Source organism: Anabrus simplex, chromosome X (assembly GCF_040414725.1).
Source record: "Anabrus simplex isolate iqAnaSimp1 chromosome X, ASM4041472v1, whole genome shotgun sequence".
In the NCBI taxonomy this organism is placed as follows: Eukaryota; Metazoa; Arthropoda; class Insecta; order Orthoptera; family Tettigoniidae; genus Anabrus; species Anabrus simplex.
Genome location: NC_090279.1, coordinates 159,600,845 through 159,614,035, shown reverse-complemented (window position 1 = coordinate 159,614,035; position 13,191 = coordinate 159,600,845). Strand labels below are relative to the sequence as shown.

The window sequence follows — 13,191 nt, the reverse complement described above, 5'->3', positions numbered from 1 at the left end:
AAATGCTTCTACCCTGTTATTGTGGCATTTCCCATGTGAGGTCATTCATATCTGGAATGTGACAAAAATATGGGTCTCATAAATCAACACATTTCAGTAAAAGTTCCTGAGGTTTGGAGGGATATCTTCAGAAGTACTAGGGTAAATATGCCACCTTTTCAAATTGTGAAATGCACATAAAATATGTTCCATAAATGGGGAGAATTTTTGGGACAAAGATACAAGAAGAAATTGCAGTGCCCAAATTGACCCACCCTACAACTACATTTCATTCAATCGAAAGCAACAATATTTGGTCAGAAGGAAGCTCACAACAGGATGTATACCTATACTGTGACCAATGATAAAATAAGGAAAACCTCAATTGAAGATATGGATGAAACTAAACCAGCCAAATCATATGCACGTGCTCTCCTCATATCGAAGGAAAAATATGACGATATCCAGCATCTGAAGGAGTTTTGTTGTCCAGGTGCTCAGCAGTTTTTCAGCTCACTCGCAACTACTCTAGATGCTGATGATGTTGATATTTAGATGGTAGGTAATAATTTACAATACGGTAATTTATTAAGCAATACCGGTACTAGAAACAGTACCAATAGTAATCTTTCTTGCCTTTATGTTTGAGATATCAGTGCATTCAGCCATGAAAATCCAGGTGTTTTGAAAGTGGTTTCCATTAAACCAGTATAAATGAAAATGTGTATGCATTGTTAAATAATATTTTGCAGCACTCAGGGAACATAATAGCTTGAAGTGTTGTTAGTTTCGAATTACACAAAACAAGTAAACATTATTATTATTATTATTATTATTATTATTATTATTATTATTATTATTATTATACACACTATCTTATCTTCTGTGTTTAATTCCAGGTAAAAATGATCAGGGTCCTTTGTGTGATGTAATTGTGAAGCTCTAAGTCATTTCTGAGAGCAATAATTATCACTTTTTTTCCTGCAGCTTTTCCCACTCTTGTGGGGTTGCAGGTGTGAACTGCATAACACATGTGGATTTGGCCCTGTTTTACGGCCGGGTGCTCATCCTGACGCCAAACCCAGTGGAGGGATGTAATCACTGTTGCATGTTTCTGTGGTGGTTGGTAGTGTGGTGTGTTGTCTGAATATGAAGAGGAGAATGTCGGGACAAACACAAAAACCAGAAGAATACATCAGAAGAGATTGAAAACCTCGACCCGGCCGGGAATCGAACCCGGGACCCTCTGAACCGGTGGGCAGTATGATGACTATTCGTTCAACTAGTCGGACAACTGTAACAATTACTCCGTTTGCTTCGAACATGGTTCTTTGATATTGTCAAAACAGAAATTCTTTAGTTCTGAAATTCTGTTCGATGTGCTCTCCTGAAATGAAATTACTTTATTTGACATTGATTTTTTTTCCTATACCCTTCATTTATGTCTTTATCCTTCCGTAACAATACTATGATTCATGAAACGGTGTATGGCTTTTAGTGCCGTGTCCGAGGAATTCAGCTCTCTAGGTGTAGGTCTTTTGATCTGACATCCGTAGGTGACCTGCGCGGCGTGATGAGGATGAAATGATGATGAAGACACATACACCCAGCCATCGTGCCAGCGGAATTAACCAATGATGGTTAAAATTCCCGACCCTGCCGGGAATCGAACCCGGCATCCCTGTGACCAAAGACCAGCACTCTAACCATTTATCCATGATACCATCGGATTCATAATAAACGTTAACAACATCACCATTTAGACGAGAAAGTCGTACGATGTTAAATAATAGCAGAAACTCTGTTTATTCTATTTGCAATATGTGATGGTTACAATTATATACTCTTCGGAAATGCATTTTCATCTAGAATTAAGAAGAATATGGACAAATAGCTAATTGACGTGGATAATAGCTCTCTCTTCTGTTTTTTCAAATGTAGGCCATTCGAAAATGTAATGGCATCTACGTGTAATATAGCTTCGTATCTCGTCGACTGCAAATCAATTTGTTTTCGTTTCCTTTCCTATACCTTATTCTTATAAGACTGTGAAATATTACACTGAATTAAAACACAATATAATTGAGAAGTCTGGAAACTAACTAAACCGTAAGTATACATAAAATCTTATAAATTTGCATGGTTGATTGCTACACACAATAGTTTAATGGTAGATATACGTTCCCTATAAGGTTTAGTGAATATTTCTAAAACATTCGTAGCAGTTGGTATTATTGTAAAACATAATTTGGTTTTTCCGAGTTTTGCACCTGTAATGACTGATTTACGGAGTTTTGTGTTGTAGTGAGTGATTTGTAATTGTTGATGCTATAACCAACAAAACGTAAATAATGCTTAGTAAATGTGGTTAGTGTGCTTAGGTGCCACCCCCCGTAGGCCCGGGTTCGATTCCGACTCTGCCACGAAATTCGAAAAGTGGTACAAGGGCTGGAACGGCGTCCATTCAGTCTCGGGAGGTCAACTGAGTAGAGGGTGGGTTCGATTCTCACTTCAGCAATCCTGGAAGTGGCTTTCCAGGGTTTCCCACTTCTCCAGGCAAATGCCGAGATGGTATCTAACTTAAGGCCACGCCCGCTTCCTTCCCCTTAGAAGTCTCCTGGGTTCAACTAAATTAACCTGTGATTACTAGCATGGCGAGCACGGCACACAGCTCCATAGTATATTGCTTTTTATTAGAAAGTTACAAGACCTCTACTTTCAAAACTCCCTGTTAGGAAAGGGATGTGTCAGTAATTTCCATTGTTTTGAAAACTGAGACTCTCAGTCCATTATTAGGCATGACAGTGCATGTTAGGTGAGCTGTGCGCTCTGTAGTGAGTAACAGTGCTACTCACATTTTGCACAATTTAATAAGTTAAGGTTTGTCTCATGCTCATGTTTAATGTGAAATCATGACAAATATAAGAACCAAGTGTGAAGACTCAGCCATTATAACATGATAGTTTGTGGTCCCACCACTGCAAGCGATTCTGTCCAACACGTGTTCCAGTAGTTCCAGCAAGCCAGGTATAGGAAAGTGCGGGAGACGTTACTGTGCAAGATATTTCAGTCAATAAGTTGAATTTTCTTTGCTTTCAGTTCCTAAACTCAGTTCATTGTGTGTTATGTACTTAAATCACGTACCGAGCTCGATAGCTGCAGTTGCTTAAGTGCGGCCAGTATACAGTAATCGGGAGATAGTGGGTTCGACCCCACTGTCGGCAGCCCTGAAGATGGTTTTCCATGGTTTTCCATTTCACACCAGGCAAATGCTGGGGCTGTACCTTAATTAAGGCCACGGCCGCTTCCTTCCCATTCCTAAGCCTTTCCTCTCCCATCGTCACCATAAGACATATCTGTGTCAGTGCGATGTGAAGCAAATAGAAAAAAAAAATTAAATCACGTAACTTATGTGGCTTGATTAAGGTAATAGTTCAACATGCCGTACTGTTTTGTGCCGGGCTGTAAGTCAGGCTATGGTGGAGTAGTTAATGGTATAAGATTCCTTTCACCACCGAAGGATAGAAATAAATTTGAAAAATGGATCAGAGCTATTCCATGAAAGGATACTGAAATCAGATAATTTTATAGTGAATGGTGATGGAAATTTCATCCAGGAGCAGTCCCTCACATGATCCCTAATTTGCTGAAATACCTTTCAAGTGAGATTAAGTCCCATGAAACTCCTAACAGGAAAATTAACCTAGACACCATCAGGAAAAGAAGAAAGATGATTGAAGACGGAAGTGTAGCAGCGAATGGAGAATTAAAAGGTCAGTCTGATGTTGATCAAACTTTGGGTTATTCTAGAGTACTTTCTGATGCCGAAAAGACAATATTATCGCTCAAAAGACACCTAAAAAATGCTAATCAAAATTTAATTCGAGCTAGATCTAGTCTCAACTCAGCAAAAATGAGAATTAATTTGCTGGAGAAGCAGATTAGAAATACACAGGAATTTAATTATAGAGATAACAAACACGTTAGCAAGAAGGAAAAGATGCTTAAGAAATGCCAGGTGAAATCTTGTAATGGAATGAGGTACGGCAATGAATTCATTTTAGAGAGTTTATTGTTGAGAATACAATCACTGAAAGGATTCCGTCATTGTTGGTGACATAACCTCTTGCCTCTGCCCTCAGTAAGTCACTTGAGAAAAATTTGTAAAGGGCTTAAGTGCCCTTATGGAGTTAATACGCATAGCATAAATGCTATTTCAGATTTTTTTTAAGAATGAAAAGAGTGATAATTCATGTTATGGTGTTGTTATTTTGGATGAAGTTAAACTAAGAGGCGAAATCCAGTTCAGTAGTTTTTCCCATAAAGTAGATGGATTAGTTGAAATGAAATGGCAAATGGCTTTTAGTGCCAGGGGTGTCCGAGGACATGTTCGGCTCGCCAGGTGCAGGTCTTTTGATTTGATACCCGTAGGCCACCTGCGTGTCGTGATGAGGATGAAATGATGATGAAGACAACGCATACACCCAGCCCCCCATGTAAGCAAAATTGACCAATGATGGTTAAAATTCTCGACCCTGCCGGGAATCGAACCTGGGAACCCTCTGACCAAAGGCCAGCATGCTAACAATTTAGCCATGGAGCCAGATGATGTATTAGTTGATTTAGATGAACACACACGAGACCTCCAGAAGAACTTGCTTGCATATCACGCACTGGTGTTCATGTTCATACCTTTTATTCGTAATTGGGTGCAACCAGTTGCTGTTTATGCAAGCAGAAATGCTACTCAAGGGGACATTCTTGCAAAAATTGTAATACAGTTGATTTTGCAGTTAGAAGAGGGTGGGGCAAGGGTGGTTGGGTTTACTTGTGATGGTAGTCTGACAAAAAGGCCTGGAAATCGTTAAGAATCAGTGGCAAGACAAGTGCTCTACAACCTCACATCCTTAATCCTGCAGATGTTAACAGAGAGATCTGGGCTTTCTCAGACTTTGTGTATGTATTGAAATGCATAAGAAACCACTTTCATGACAAAATCATTAATTTCAATTTTTATAGGGAACTGTTTGAAGAAGATCTCTCAGGATATACTGAGCTTAGAGCCCACTCCAAGCTGACAGTTGCTCATCGAGACCCAGCATTGTTCCAGAGAATGAATGTTAGGCTTGCCTTCCAAATTTTTAGTGACAGTGTTGCCAAAGGTATGAAATTTTATTGAGAAATGGGACTGGCAGGATTACAAGGTAGTGATGACACTGAAACATTTACCAGTGATACAAATATTGTTGCTGATGCACTAAATGCATTCATCCCTTCTCAGGCTCTTTGTAGAGATTCACCTTCTCATACAGTTCTTAATAATTTTCTTCAAACTGTGGACCCTGCAGAGTAGCCTACTTTGGAAATGTGTGAATGGCTTTGGGAAAGAGGTATTAAGTATGTTTTAACAGGAAAGCTCACCCAGGATCCCTTGGAATGGCACTTCAAAATTGTGCATTCTTTCAGTTCAGATGATCATCCGTCGACAATAGATTTCCTTCATTTGCATCTACTTCAGTGTATCTACATCCCTATAAAGCAGGCTTTAAATGTAGGAGGAAATTGTGAACCTAAACAGGAGATGATCTTGACCTCATATATTTATCAGATGCGTATGTTAGTGTGGAATGTGGAAATGCATCACAAGACAGTGAACCAATCAGTGGAAACTTCCATTAAGCAAAAAATTGTGGTTCAAGATGCAGTAAATATCGAAGACTGGGAAAGCTCTCTACCTAAATTTGATAGTGCAGTTCAAAACTCTTTGATTGAGAAGAGTTTAGTGTACCATTTGGCTGGGTACGTTGTAAAGCTCTCTTCTAAATTTATTAAGTGTTCGGCCTGAGCCCATTCTCTACCTGACAATAATCAAAGTACATTTTCAGTTCTCACCGAAATAAAAGACTCTGGTTCAAGCAATAATGAAGAATTTTAACACGCCCTTCAAAAAGTATATGTGACATTCTTTTCCAGACTGAGAAAGTAAAATTAACTGAACTCAAAATCGATGTGGGGCAAAATATTTTTTGATTGTATCGATTCCATAGATAAAATTTCAGTTGATCCTTCAGGAGTTGGCTGTTGTCTTCAACATGTTATGGATATAAACCCCAGGCTTGTTTATCATTATCTGAAGTGCCAATTTTTCTTCAGAATGAAAGAAATCTGGCGAGATTTACAATCTCAAACATCCGCCAAATCTTCACGCAAACTTTCGAAAGTCCAGTAACCGACAAACTGAGTTGGTAAGTAGAGTATACCTTTAAATAGTTTATGTGTGTTTGTTTTAATATGCTGGGAGTGATGTGTTATTTATCTGTATGTGTGCACTCGAGTAACATGTGTTTTTTGCAATGTGTGGTGAAGGTCGTAGCTCTTATTTCCGTGTATGATTTTTTCCATTGTACTCTGCCATGGTATTGCAATTGTAATCTCTCATTGTTTTTAAAAGGCAGTGTATATACTTAGCAGTTATGGAGTAATCCATTTCCTCTGGCACCATTCCTAAGACCAGCTGATCGGAACTGTGGACATAGCCCACTCTAGCACTGCCAGGTGGGGCACGCTTGAACTCGGTGAGTCCTCACACTTGTTCTTATATTCGTCATGGTGAAATGTTTATACTGTGACTGTTGTTTGTGAAATGGTGGGGGAAGTGGACTTAACAACAAACGTGATGGTAATGAAAGAGATGAGGTTTACAAAAGTGATCATAATTCTGAAACAGAGTGTCTGCAAGTTCTGAGGAAGAAGAGGCACTTTCATTGATTGGAGGCTGTATTCCATATGTTTTAGGAGAGGATGGAATCACCAGCTCTCCAAGGCCTCTGCTATATAGATGTTTGAACCTGGAAACAAAATTTGCAAACAGTGTTCTAGGAATGACGCTGAAAGCAACAGAAGTGATGAATGGCTGTAAAATTTATTTTTCCTATTACTGTATGCTGGATTATATATTTACATTATTTAGTTCATACTAAGCATATTCCTGTACTCCTATCTCTAATTTGTTTAATTTATGTTCCTAAATAAATTCTTTGTCTACCCCTTAGTCCTGTTTCTTGATACGGGGTCGGTAATGAGATGAGATGAATTTATATTGCTTGTTTTACAGCCTGATGTCCTTCCTGATGCCAACCTCATTTGAGGAGCTAATGAAGATGAAATGAATGGTAGTGAATGAAATTGGTTAAGTAGGTGTGGCCTATGGAGAGAAACTATTCTGGTATTTGCCTGGAAGCATAAACCAGAAACCATAGAAAACCATTCTGAGGACAGCCAATGGTGGGGTTCAGACTCACAAATGCAGAGCTTGGCTCTATAGCCACTCCACTCGGCCATGTTAAATAAATAAATAAATAAATCTCAGAAAGTTAATCAAGGCATGTGACTCTCTCCAGTCACTAACAGCTAAATCACTGTGTCCAGGAATAGGAGTGAAATGGGCTCAAGAAAGAAGAGACATCCATAGCGCTAGAATGAAGGGATACTGGGCTAAGAGGAAGAAAAAAGCTCACCAGAATTAAGATCTATGTGGTCCATTATAGGCCTAAACAAGGAAGAAGAATCTCTAATTGACATATTGAAAATACCTCAATCTTTACATGGAAATATTATGACCTTTAAACATAGAGGCAAGCGCTTCGCTCGCTAGCAAGTATTGGTGCATGTAAAGACCTAGCGAGTAATGCTGGGTTAATGAACTGGTCGTACAGTGTGCTCGCAGTAAGAGAGGAAGTACTAGTTGTTACCAAAAACAGGAAGATAGTCTACATTGGACATATAGGCCCTGCTTGTGGCAAAAATTCAAGGTCCCACATCCAAATTGAGTGGGGTGAGACCGAGCAAGTTAACTGCAAAGTTTGGTCACAGAGCTGTTTGCTTACATTTGTGTATTAGTGGATTTGATTCTCACCTTTGGCAGCCCTGGAAATGCTTTTTCCATGGTTTCCCATTTTCATGCTAGCACTTTTATGATAGGAGAATGTTAGAACTGTACCTTATTTACTCGGTCTAGGAAACCAAGAATAATGGCCAAGAGGATTCATTGTGCCAACCACATGCCACCTTGTATTCTGCAAGCCATCAGGTTTAGCAGCTGTCCCTTGGTATCTCATTGCCCTTCAGGGCTATAGCACCATGGGTTTTATTGTGGTTTGGTTTTGTACCTTATTTAAGGCCACAGTTGCTTCCTTGCTATTCCTAGCCCTTTCTACCCCATCATCGCTGTAAGACCTGTCTGTGTTGCTGCAATGCAAAACAAATAGAAACAATGGAGTGAGTAAATTCTGTCAACTTTACTTCCACTAGAGGCTGTCCATGCCCAGACTTTTACAACAAAAAATGTGGGAGAAGATGGTGTTCGTAAGGACCTAAATGAGTTTGTAAATGTTTTACCTTATTCCTGTTCTCATGCACAATTTAGAAACATGCTCTTAGTGAATAAGAGACCTTTGCCAAGTACAGGCTTGTAAATTGAAATCCCTGAAAAGTGAAATACAGAAGATATGGCAGGATAATGTGAGGAGTAATAATATTGGAAAGGAACTGGGAGTTGAAAAATCTCTGGAGAAGAGTTAGAGTTCAGCACGAGTTCAATGGATTGGGCATATTAGAAAAAGGTATAGCGTAAGAAACCCTCGAGCATACACGGACAGGGCCATATCGGAAAGAAGAAGTGGGAAGACCTAGGAAGAGATAATGTGAAGCACAGAGCTGGAGAATCACAGTGAAAACTGAATCATACTTTAGTAGATAATGGTGTAGAGGTCCTTTAAGCCATGAACAGACGAGGACATTTATTGTACAACAGATGGCGCCACGCGATGGTGCAATTTTTTGCTCCACTGCCTTGTATGCAATCTTGTACGGGAGCATGTACACATGCTTACCATTTCCGTGGCAAGTTATTGCTAGAAAATGGCTGACGTCGAAGATACGAGGACGATAGCCGCTGCAGCTGCAGTTATTATTGCCGTGATTTCTCTACGTCGAAGGAGAAGAAAGTTACGATGGTACAATGGAAGGTGGTGGATTCGACCATGGATTCAGAGGCGTGATCAAGGTAGAGAATTGCACAGCTTATTAAATAACGAGCTACGGCTTGAAGACTCAGAATCCTACAAAAATTTCTTGAGAATGGATGAAGTACAGTTTACAAAGCTTTTAAATCTGGTAGAACCCAGAATCATAAAGATGAACACCAACATGTGAGAAAGCATTTCAGCATCAAGGAGGTACGTATATGAATGTTACATGGTTCCTTAAAACACACTACCGGTACATCTTATAGGCCTATGTAACTTAAAACCGAAATACAAACACTGTTTTCCCTTTCAACAGATTAGTGCTGACCTTGAGGTTCCTGAAAACTGGAGAAATTGCCTTGGTGCTCTTGATGGAAAACATGTTGAATTTAGGCCACCAAGGTGCATAGGTTCATACTATTTTAATTACAAAGGAGGAAATAGCATAGTGTTACTTGCTCTAGTTGATGCAGGATATAAATTTCTGTATGTAGATGTAGGATGCAATGGACGAATAAGTGATGGGGGTGTGTTGAGAAATAGTACATTACATACAATAATGGACAAAAATTTAGCCAACTTCCCTTTGTCAAAAGAATTACCAGGGAGCACTGTCAAAGTTCCCTATGTGATAGTTGCAGATGATGCTTTCCCTCTACAAGAAAACATCATGAAGCCTTATAAGGGGAATCTCACTCAGCAGCAGAAAATATTTAATTATTGCTTGAGCAGGGCTAGGTGCACATCAGGAAATGCATTTGGCATACTGTGCAACAGATTTAGGATTTTGTTGAAAAAAATTGAGCTTCCTGTGGAGACAGTGGAAATGATAGCATTATCTGCCTGTGCACTGCATTATTTTTTATTAACTACAGGTAATAAAAGATATGTAGGGCATCTAGAAGAGAGGGAAGATACAGAACAGTGTGTAGTTGTTCCTGGTGGATGGAGGAAGGAGAATCTTGTAGGATTACAGAGGGTAGGGAGGTAGAGGTCTGCAGAGGATGCTAGGAAAATAAGAGATAGCCTACTTACCAAGAATATTTTAATACTACTGGTTTTGTGCCATGGCAGTGGGAGTTGATAAAGAATTGTAATTATTGACATTTCAGAAGTATATTTTGAAATATAACTAACTTACAATAAATGTGAATAAAATAAATTAAATTTAAACTATGTGGAATGTGGTGTTCCTAGAAATTTGACTAAAGTTCATAATGTTTAATTTATTGCATTAATTAAGCTGTAAATGTAAAATGTATCATAATTCATATTTTAATCTAAGTTATGCTTCTGTCATTCCATATGTAAGTGCTAGTATTTTATTTTATAAGTTAGCTTTTACTATGTTATGCTGTATGTGAAAAAAAATACCAGTGTGAATGACAAAAATTAACATAATAAATAGGAAAGAAAACAAGGCAAAAATGTACTATAATTCAGTCTATGCTCCTGTCATTCCACATGTATGTGATAGTATTTTAATTTGACGGTGTTATATCTGAAAAATCATATCAGTGTGAAATTACAAGAAAGTACAGTAAGAAAGAAAAAAAACTTGCAGTATTCAATTAAGAACATCTAAACCAGTCTTCCTTCATTACTTACTCAGCCTGTGGTCTTCTTCTTGCAGATTCAATATAACATCAAATATTTCTCTCTTCCCTTGAAAGACAAGGGCTTTTTTTTTTTTAGTTGTTTTAAAGCACTAGAAACAAACACACCAAATGCATCCAGATCAAACAGCTGCTGTTTTTCCTTTGTCACAGAGTCCAGAACTGAAGTGGCTTGTTGAAGGAGTTTGTCTTCCTCTTGCACGATTAGTTTCCTTTTCTGGCCTCTTGATATGCTCCTTTCATGTGGTGATGGTTGATTTGGTGATGATGGTGACAGTGAAGCAATTAACTGTGGTGGTAGATCACTAGATGTTGATGGAACTGGCGTCATCACTTCCCAGTCTCCAACTACAGGGACTTCATCAAGGGTTGGAACAGCTTTGCATGTAAATTCAACCTGAAATGAAGAATAACTGTTAAATGTTTGATTCATGTTTCAGTTTCCATAATATATCATAATATAATACTAGGACATAGACAATAGAATGTTAGTATTAATTTTATGAACATTATAATGGTTTCTAGTTCAGTTCAAATGTTACTAGGCCTACTGTATTGTAAAATGTTAGCATAGATACTGGTATAGTCTATATATTTAAAAAAAAAAAAATAAAAAAAAAAATAATAATAATAATAATAATGGTCAACGGCCTCGACGGCAGAAGAGGACATATCCCAATGGCAGAGAGAGCGGAAGAACTGAATCAAATCCACTTCGCGTCTGACTTGTAGCAAGCGGCAAGTGGTCAGCGTCTGATCACCAGAGGTGCGGCTGTAAATATGCTCCAGGAACTAACAATCCCTGGTTCTACACCAGTAGCGAAAGCTAGAAGATTGCTTACAAGCAGACATGACTCGTACAAGTAAAGACAAAATTACCCCAGGTGGACAATCCACCCACTCTAAAGTGGCAACCAAGCATTCGGATTCTGGGGAGCTTGGGCAAATACGAGAGAGCAAGTCGGAGTGCTCTGATAAACTTCCACGAAAGACTCACACTTTCATTGGCACATTCAACATTCAGACACTGATTCAAACAGGAAAACTGCACAATCTCACAACAGAACTTACAAAGCAGAAAATCCAAATTCTGGCCCTACAAGAAACACTCTTCACCGATTCAGAAATGATGGATTACAATAATTACAGGATCTTCAAAAGTGGAACAAACAAGAAAATTGGTAAAGGAGCAGCATTGTTAGGAATGGCCTTCTGTGTAGACAAAAAAGTTTTGGATTCAGTAATAGAGGTGAAACCCATCAACAATAGGCTTATGACCTTAAGAATCAGGCATACAAACAAAAAATACACCTTTATTAATGTGCATGCACCAACAAATGGAGACAATAAAAAGGAGCCTGAAAAAACAGAAAGATTCTGGGAAGAACTTGAAACAGAAATGGCCAAAATCCCTAAAAATGATGTGAAAATTCTACTCGGTGATTTCAATGCACAGCTTGGCAGGGAATACAAATACAGGAGGACAGTGGGAGACTATTCAGCCCACAGATTCACCAATAAAAATGGTACACGCCTCATTGAGTTATGCCAACAAAATAACCTCAAAATTATGTCAACATCACTCCGGAAGAATCCCAAAAAGCAAAAAACTTGGCGATCACCCATCCATCATTTAGGAGAATTTCAGATTGATCATGTGGCAATATCATATGATTACCAAAAGGAAATTCATGATGTGCAAGTGCACAGAGGTGCTAACATCGATTCGGATCATTATTTAAGCAGAATCAAAATTAAATTCACACCCAAGGGGAAATTCAACAGGAAAACATCGGTGATTCCAAAATTTGATCTACACAAAATCAAGGACTCCATAATTTCAGAAGAATGGGAAAAACGACCTGCAGAGAGCTGGGAGAATTTCCAGACTAAAATCATCGAAACGGCGAAGGACCTAATCCCTCTTCACAAGAAACCAAAACATCCTTGGTGGAATCAAGAATGTGAGACCGCACTAGGAGAAAGGAAAAAGGCATTTCAAAACTACAATTGTAACAAATCAGAAGATACACAGAAGAAATTCTTCGAAGTTCGCAAGCATGTATCCAAGATTTTAAGACAAAATAAACGGAAATACGTCAATGTCCAAATGAAGTCAATTGAAGACAACTTCAAAAATTATAACACACACGATTTCTACAAGACCTTTGCGAACCAAATTAAAGGATATTCCCCACAGAACCTTTGCTTTCGGAAGCAAGATGGTAAACTAGCCTTGACAAATAAGGAAAACTGCCAAGAATTAGCTACATATTTTTCACAGCTTTTAAATTGTCCAGAACCTAAAAAGAGATTCCCGAAAGTACAGCCAGAAATCATACCGGAAAATTCATCACCACCAACTCAAGAAGAAATTTATTCACATATCAAGAAACTTAAAGACAATAAAGCATCAGGGGAAGACGGAATTGTAGCTGAACTTCTGAAAAATTTAGGCCCAAATTCACTCAGAGAAATTACACAAATAATCCAAAACATTTGGCAAACCGAAAAGCTACCGGATGACTGGAAGATTGCTCTAATCCATCCACTACATAAAAAAGGCAGCA

The 13,191-nt window shown here is 38.6% G+C and overlaps 1 protein-coding gene across 1 annotated transcript in view; it reads left to right on the top strand.

Moving 5' to 3' along the window:
* The first annotated feature begins 1,828 nt into the window (after nucleotides 1–1,828).
* Nucleotides 1,829–13,191, top strand: part of LOC136886061 (zinc finger protein 83) — a 31,278-nt gene continuing 19,915 nt past the window's right edge. The window contains exon 1 of the mRNA XM_067158789.2: nucleotides 1,829–2,088. The gene's annotated coding sequence lies outside the window, so the exon portion shown is untranslated. The remainder of the gene's footprint in view (nucleotides 2,089–13,191) is intronic.